The 7,455-nt window shown below is 46.0% G+C and overlaps 1 pseudogene; it reads left to right on the top strand.

The window, feature by feature from the left end:
- The first annotated feature begins 6,002 nt into the window (after window positions 1-6,002).
- Window positions 6,003-6,299, top strand: LOC121443240 (annotated as a pseudogene).
- The last annotated feature ends 1,156 nt before the right edge of the window (window positions 6,300-7,455 follow it).

Raw genomic sequence — 7,455 nt, 5'->3', positions numbered from 1 at the left:
GTAACTAATACAATGTTTTGACTTTTGTTTTAGGATGTTTTAATACAAATATCCAGGGACGGGTTCTTTAATTGAGTACATCTGAGAGACAGGCTGTTCAGGCATGTATTTGGATTGTCAGCTGCTGGAGAAGTCTGGGCAAAAAGCCCTTCAGTAAGTGGACCCTAGGGATGCTGCTGAGGAATGAAGCCGGGGAGCCTGAGTTTCTGCCCTGCAAGCATCACAGTTACTGCTCAGCTTGTACTTGGCACCTCGGGTAAGACAGAGTAGAGAGAGGGGGCCAGATCTGGGAACGCCCCTTCCCCATGGTAGGCCAGGGTTGGTGAGATGGTTTCTCAAGAGGGGGAGCTTCCTGCGGCACTGCACACATGTACTGCACAGATACACATGCAAGCAAAACAGCCATACACGTATAATAAAAATCCACCTTAGGAAAAAAATCCACCTGCTTTCCATCCCTCTGGAGACTCACTGCACCCATGTCTGCTAACACAGAGAGAAGCAACAGCACTTGGGTGGCAGAGACAGGCGCATCTCTATGAATCCAAGGCCAGCCTTGTCTACATAGTTCCAGGACAGCCAGAGCTACATAGTAAGATTCTGTCTCAATTTCCTGCTCCCCCAAGGAGAGAATTCTGTTGTTTGTGACAATGTGGATGTATCCGAGGGACAAGTCACATTAGGTAAAATAAGGCAAGCACAGAAGGACAAGTCTAATACTGTCTTACTTATCTATGGAATATGAAGTATAAACTGATAAAAGCAAAGAATAGAATGATTCTGCTCCTCAGTGCGGTGTGGCATTCAGGCTTCTGCTGCTGTGCCCCTTCCCTGCCACAATGGCTTGTGTCCTCTCTGGAACTATAAGCCACAATAAACCCCTTCTCCCTGAATCTGCTGCTGTCAAGACATTTTGTCCCAGCAACAGACACAAACTCAGATAGCACTGCACCTTTTTTTTTTTTTTTAATGGAAGATGTCTCACTGAACCTGGAGCTCAGTTATTAGCTAGACTGTGTGGGCAGCCGCAAGCTCCAGGCATCCCATCTGTCCCTGCCTCCTTAGCGCAAGGATAATAGGCGCACACCATCCTGCTTGGCTGTTTAGCTTCTGAACCTGGGTCCTCATCCGTGCACAACAGGCTCCATACCCACTGAGACATCTCCTCAGCCCCACCTATGGCCTAATGACTCCTAGGGCGTTTGCTCTGCATTCCAAATGGACCTTCTGCCCTCGGATCTCACTCACAGAGCTGCACAGAGCCAGACTCTAATCTGCCACCTTACCCTGGCGGTTGGCACGTCCAGCTTTGAATTCACTTCCTTGCTGTTTGTGTTCTGTGTATCTCGTCTCTTTTTTGTGAACCGTTTCCTGCCTTCTGTCTCCTCTTAGATCAACTGAGCATTTATGGTTTTATGATCCAGTTTTCTCATAATTCTACCCTTATTAGTTTTGAGTCTGGATTTTTTTTTTAGTGGATGCCTCAAGGTTTGCAATATGCATTGTAGTCTATAATAGCCTGACTTAAAATAGTGTTTATGCCACTTGGTGTTTGGTAAAATAGTTCCATAAAACCGGGCATTCATTTCCTGTCTCCTGGCCTTTTGGCTAATGTTGTACAACTTTATTATACATATGTCATAAACATGATACTATACTTTTATTTTTGCTTTAAACATCCACTTCTGCTTTGGAGAACTTTAAACAATGTGGAAATTTGTATGTCATTTAGCATCACACTTCCCACTTCTCTTCCCCAGTTTCCAGGCATGGGGACCGTTTCCTGGTACTGATTCTCTTCCGTGTGGAAGGCAGGAAGCCACATTCTTGCAGGACACATCTGCTGCTCATGAAGCCATCCTGCTCAGTGTGCCCTGAGACGTCTGTACTATGCCTTCACTGGAAAAACATATTTTGTTAGTTACAGAGTTCTCGGTTGATAGGTCTGCCTTTTCCTTCTGCTCCTATGTTCTCTCTGTTTCTTTGAATTTACAGTGCCTCTCTTTACTCGGGCTGCATTAGTGTGTCCTTGTGACGGCCCCTTTTAAGCAATTTGGCCGTCATGTCCTTGGCTTCATTTTCTTATATCTTCTTGTCTTTGGGGTTTGTTGAACTTACAGGGGCTAAGGATTTAGATTTTCACCAAAGTTGGGAGGGTTTTTATTTTTAAGTTATTTCTTCAAAATGGCTGCATCCTCCCTTCCTTTGAAGATTCCAGTTTAAATGTGCACGAGAACTCAGGTTTCACAGCTCTGTGCCACACTCTCCAGCTTTTCTCAGCTCCATTCTGACAGTGTCTATTTTTTAACTTCAAGCCACGTTCATTTCCTCTGCACTGTATAACTGGCGCTTGTCCTGTTTTCTTGGGATTTTATCTCAGGCTTTCATTTGGAATGTTTCTCAAATGCCTTTTCTTATGCTTCCATGTCTTCCTTTAAGATACTGAATCTTTCCTGTCTTCTGGAACATGTTGAGTGTATTACAGTATATATCTACATAGATAGATGGATAAATAGATAGATAAATAGATATCATCAAGTATAAGTATATCTTTAAGAAGTTTTTAGTTTATATATTTTATGTGTGAGGGTTTCACCTGCATGCACACATATGCACCATATACATGCAGTACCTGGGGGTATTAGAGCCCCTGGGACTAGAGTTAGTTATGGATGGTTGTGAGCCACTGTACGGGTGCTGGGAACTGAGCCTGGGTCTTCTCAAAGAGCAACAGGTGCTCTTAACCACCAAACCATCACTCCAGCCCCTAAATATATATTTAATGTCATTATCTGTTAATTCTGTCATGTCTTATTTCTGAATCTGTTTTATTGGTTTACAAATTTTCCTGCCTCTTTCCATGCCTGACAACTTTTGGTTGAATGCCAGCTACTATAAACTTCTACTTTTGGGGTGCCCATTATGAATTGTTACCTTTTGAGGTGCCCACTATTTTTGTGTTCCGGTAAACATTGCACGTTGCTTGAGGGTGCAGTTGACTTACTTAAGCCAGGTTGACTCTTTTGAAACTTTTTTTATAAAGATTTTTATTTATTATGTATATAGGTTTCTTCCTTCATGTATCCTGCAGGCCAGAAGAGGGCACCAGACCTTATTACAGATGGTTGTGAGGCACCATGTGGTTGCTGGGAATTGAACTCAGGACCTCTGGAAGAGCAGCCAGTGCTCTATTCCTCTGAGCCATCTCTCCAGCCACCACTCTTTTGAAACTTTTTAAAGATTTTACTCAGCAGGAAAATAGTGGTTAATATTGTTCAGAGTTCAACATAGACTGTTTGCCCCTAAGACAGTGGTTCTCGACCTTCCTAATGCTGTGACCCTTTAATACAGTTCCTTGTGTTGTGGTGACCCCCAACCGTCAAATTACTTTTGTTGCTACTTCATAACTGTAATTTCGCTACTGTTATGAACCATAATATAAATATCTGATATGCAAGCCCTTTGAACGTGTCATCCGACCCATAGGTTGAGAATCACTGTTCAAGAGGACTTATTTTAATGTCTATGATTATTTCATCCATCAGTTGAGGGCTATTGCTAAGGTACCCAGTGGGTGGTAGCCCGAAATGCTGTTACCATGACTGTGGAAGGACAACCACCACAGTGAGGAGCTACCCAGCCATGAGACCAGAATGACCCCGAGGCTGAGGTTCAGAAACCGAAATGTTGAGCTCATTTTTCTTATCCGCTCAGACAGCTCCTTCCTGCTGCCCACTCCCTGGATGAGGGGAACAGAAACTATCCGTATCCCCGTGCAAGCACCAAAGATGGTGCCTTGTGCTTCTTCACCTTCCCCATGTATGTGCACTGACTGGAACTCAACTGGAGACTTAACCATTACTAGGGTTGTATCCCCACCCCTTCTCGTGTGTGTGTGTGTGTGTGTGTGTGTGTGTGTGTGTGTGAGATGGTGGTATGCGGGGACATCAGAGGACAACTTTTAGAATCAGTTCTCTCCTACCATGGACTCTGGGGCTCACCCTTACCTGCTGAGCCATGAACCATCTCATTGCCTCTTTCCCTGAATCTCTAGCATGTACGGGGTGTTAGTGTGTCCGTATTTTTGCCACTACAAGGAGACTTTTAGTTGGATAAATTAAAATCTATAAAGATTGCTTCATGTGGGGAGGGTGTAGGGGAGTAGGCATGCCTGTGTCATGAAACACTGGTGAAGGTCCAAGGACAAACAACCCTCAGGTCTTCATGCCTCTGCCTTGTTTGAGACAGGATCTCTTGGCCACTGTGTGAGCCAGGCTAGCTGGCCTTTGGATTCCTGTCACCAGCAGCCTCCTCCAACTCCTTCCTTTAGGCATCTGAGCTCAGGTGTTCAGCTTTGTACGTGGTGACGGCTATTCTTTGTTGTCAAGTTCGCTACACCTGGAATGAGCTCCGATCCAGGTGGAGAGGGCACACCTGTGAGATAATTTCTTCTTGGTTTGAAGTGGGCGAATCCTCTTCTAGTCCAAACCTTTGAGACTGGAAGACACACCTCTGATCTGGATCTCGAGGCAAGAAGGCACAGGCTTTTGATCTGGATCTTGAGGTAGGGAGATACACTCCTTTAATCCTGATCTTGAAACAGGAGGACACACCTTTAATCTGGGCCACACACTGTTGGGAGGCTATATAAGGATATTGTTGCACAAATTCTAATTGGTCTTAATAATAAAATCTCAGAGTCAGATGTTAGGGATGAAAACCGAAAGATCAGAGAAGCAGAGCAGCCAGCCGCTAGTTCTTACCTCCATGAAATCCTCAGATGGAACGGGGTGTCCTATCGCTACAAGTCCTCAGACTGAATGCCCTGAGCGCCTGTCTCCTCCCACCTTATATTCCTCTCTCTGCCCAGGCATATCCCTTCCTGTACACTCCTCCCTAGTGCTGGGATTAAAAGCATGTGACTCCCAAGTACTGGGGTTAAAAGTGTGAGCCACCACCACCTCAATGTTTCTCCTTGAGAGACTGGATCAATTTTGTGTATCCCAGGGTGGCATTAAATTTACAGAGGTCCGTCTGCCTCTGCCTTCCAAGTACTGGGATTAAAGGGGTGTGCCACCACTGCCTGGCCTCTATGGATAACTAGTGGCTCGCTCAACACTCAGGCAAGTTTTATTTGTTATAGCACATATAGGATATGGGAGAAGAAACTCTTGCTCTTTGCCTGCTTGCCCCGCCTTGCTAGTACATCCATTCCTCCAACTTGGGAGGTAGAGGCTGGAAGATTGGAAGTTTGGGGCGAGTCTGGGCTACATAGTGAAATTTTGTCTCCAAACAACAACAACAACAAAGAGAAAGAATTTGTGTGAGGGGAGGGTGCAGATTGCAGGCATTTGAGGAGGCCAGAGGGCTGTCATTCCCTCAGGCACCATCATGACAGAGCGGCTCATTGGTTTGCTACACGCTGAGCCCTAGGGATGTCTGCTGATAAAAGGCACCAAACAGAAACTGTTCCATCCATGGATGAGTTAAGCCCAGTGCCCATGGAGAGGTTGGGATGTTACAGGTCCACAGCCAAATACAGTTTCTCTTGAGCCGTCTCTAACCGCCTCCCCGTTCCCCCCCAATAGCCTTTCCTTGCTGTTCTGAGTCTGACCTAGCCTCCTGTGACTACCAGGTGAAACCTTCTGGAATGTATTAACTGACAAAACCAGTTTCTGCTGGTCAGAAGGTTAGGACTGTCATCAGATAGCATCTGGAGCCTCCAGCCGAGATGTCGCTGTTCTCCTGTAATGTCTCCACCAATGTACGTGTGAATGTCTTGATGGAACGTCTTCGTCCTGTTTGTTACTATAAACACTTCCCGGACCGGGCCCCCTCTGTCTTTTCTATCCTGGGAGCAGTTCTCCTGCCTTGGTCCCTCACCTGTGAAAATGTTTGCCTGCTCCAAGTTCATCTCCACCAGTTCCTCGATCAGGAGTGCCTCCCAGGTGCTGAGTATCTGCTGTCTGCAGTGGAGCTGAACTGATTACAGATGTGGACAGATGAGGTCCTCAGCAGCTTGGCAGTCCCTCGTCCTCTGACCTCACTCATCCCTAGCCACCGTTTCCAAACCAGTGTCATTACCAGGGACATCGACACAGTCACCAAGTTCATTGGTTACAGTTGGGATGGTTAGCTCTGGGGCTGGGATTGGGACTGTTTTGGGGGAGCCTCATCGTTGGTTCTCGTTGGTTATGCCAGGAACTTGTCTCTTCTATGCGATTCTGGGCTTTTCCCTCACAGAGGCCGTGGGGCTCTTTTACCTAATGGTGGCCTTTCTCATCCTCTTGGCCACATGAAGCAGCTGTCTCCCATAGTTCTTTTGTGTCCCGTCTGCCCTGTATGTTCCTTTTCCTGTACCTCCCCAGGAAGTCTGGGGAAAATGCTTGGCTCTGGGTTTGACAGGGAGAAAACAAAATACTGTATTAATAAGAAAAAAAAAAACTTCATGGAATGGTTACCATATTGGAATATGGAACTCTGGGTAACCCGAACCTGTGTTCTAGGCCATGGTGACTCATATTTAGGTTGAGAATAAGCAGTAACTTCTCCCCTTGGAGGCGAGAGTTGTGTGTTCACACTGACTTACCATGGCCAGTTCTCTGTGCATGGGCTCTGGTCCTCATGTTTTCTAGGCAAAGTATTTCACCAACTGAGTCATTTCCCCAGATCTTAATTGTTGCTGTTATTATTATTATTATTATTATTATTATTATTTTACTTTTAATAGTTTATGATTTCTTTGATTTTGGGTTTGGGGTTATTTATTGGACCATGGGCAAATTACCAGTGACTACACCCCAAAGAAGACTGACTCCCCCTCCCCCAGCAGCACTAACTGGACAGCTCTTTAGCTAAGGGGGCGCCTTACAAGCCCTTCTTCCAAGAATGACGTGTTGACGGGCTCTGTCTGTGCAGGTCTTGTGTAGGTAAGCACAGCCGCTGTGAGTTCCTGAGGGCGTTAGCCATGTCGTCATGCTGTGTCCAGGGGACATCATTTCACAGAGCTCCTCCTTGCCTTCCAGCTCTTACGTTCCTCCCAGCCACTCTCCCATGACCCCTCAGAGCCTTGAAGGGCGGGTGGATGAAGACATCCTGTTCAGGGCTGGACATTCAATGATGACCTAGTCTTGGTCATGTGACTAGTTGCATGTCTTGGCATTAGCCACTCCCCACCGCGAAAGTAAGTTTCTATAATTAAGCTTGAGAGTAGCACACATCTATGGGCACAAACATAAATCTGTAGAAGGCATATTTACATTTGACAAGAACGATGTCCATTTAGCAGAACAAAGTTGATAGGTTTCCCACTATAGCCTATGCCCTCCCCAGCTATGGGCTTTTGGCTAGTACCAGGCATGGATCCCCTCCCGTGGAGTGGCCATCAAATCCAATCAGAAAGCAGTGGGTTACCCCACTAACAGTCATGCCACTAATGTGCAGTTGGCACATCTC

This window comes from Microtus oregoni, unplaced genomic scaffold (genome assembly GCF_018167655.1).
Source record: "Microtus oregoni isolate MIOR12 unplaced genomic scaffold, Mior012 000103F_ref0000194, whole genome shotgun sequence".
NCBI classification, from domain to species: Eukaryota; Metazoa; Chordata; class Mammalia; order Rodentia; family Cricetidae; genus Microtus; species Microtus oregoni.
Note: the sequence above shows the minus strand (reverse complement) of the source record. Positions and strands in the feature narration are given on the sequence as shown.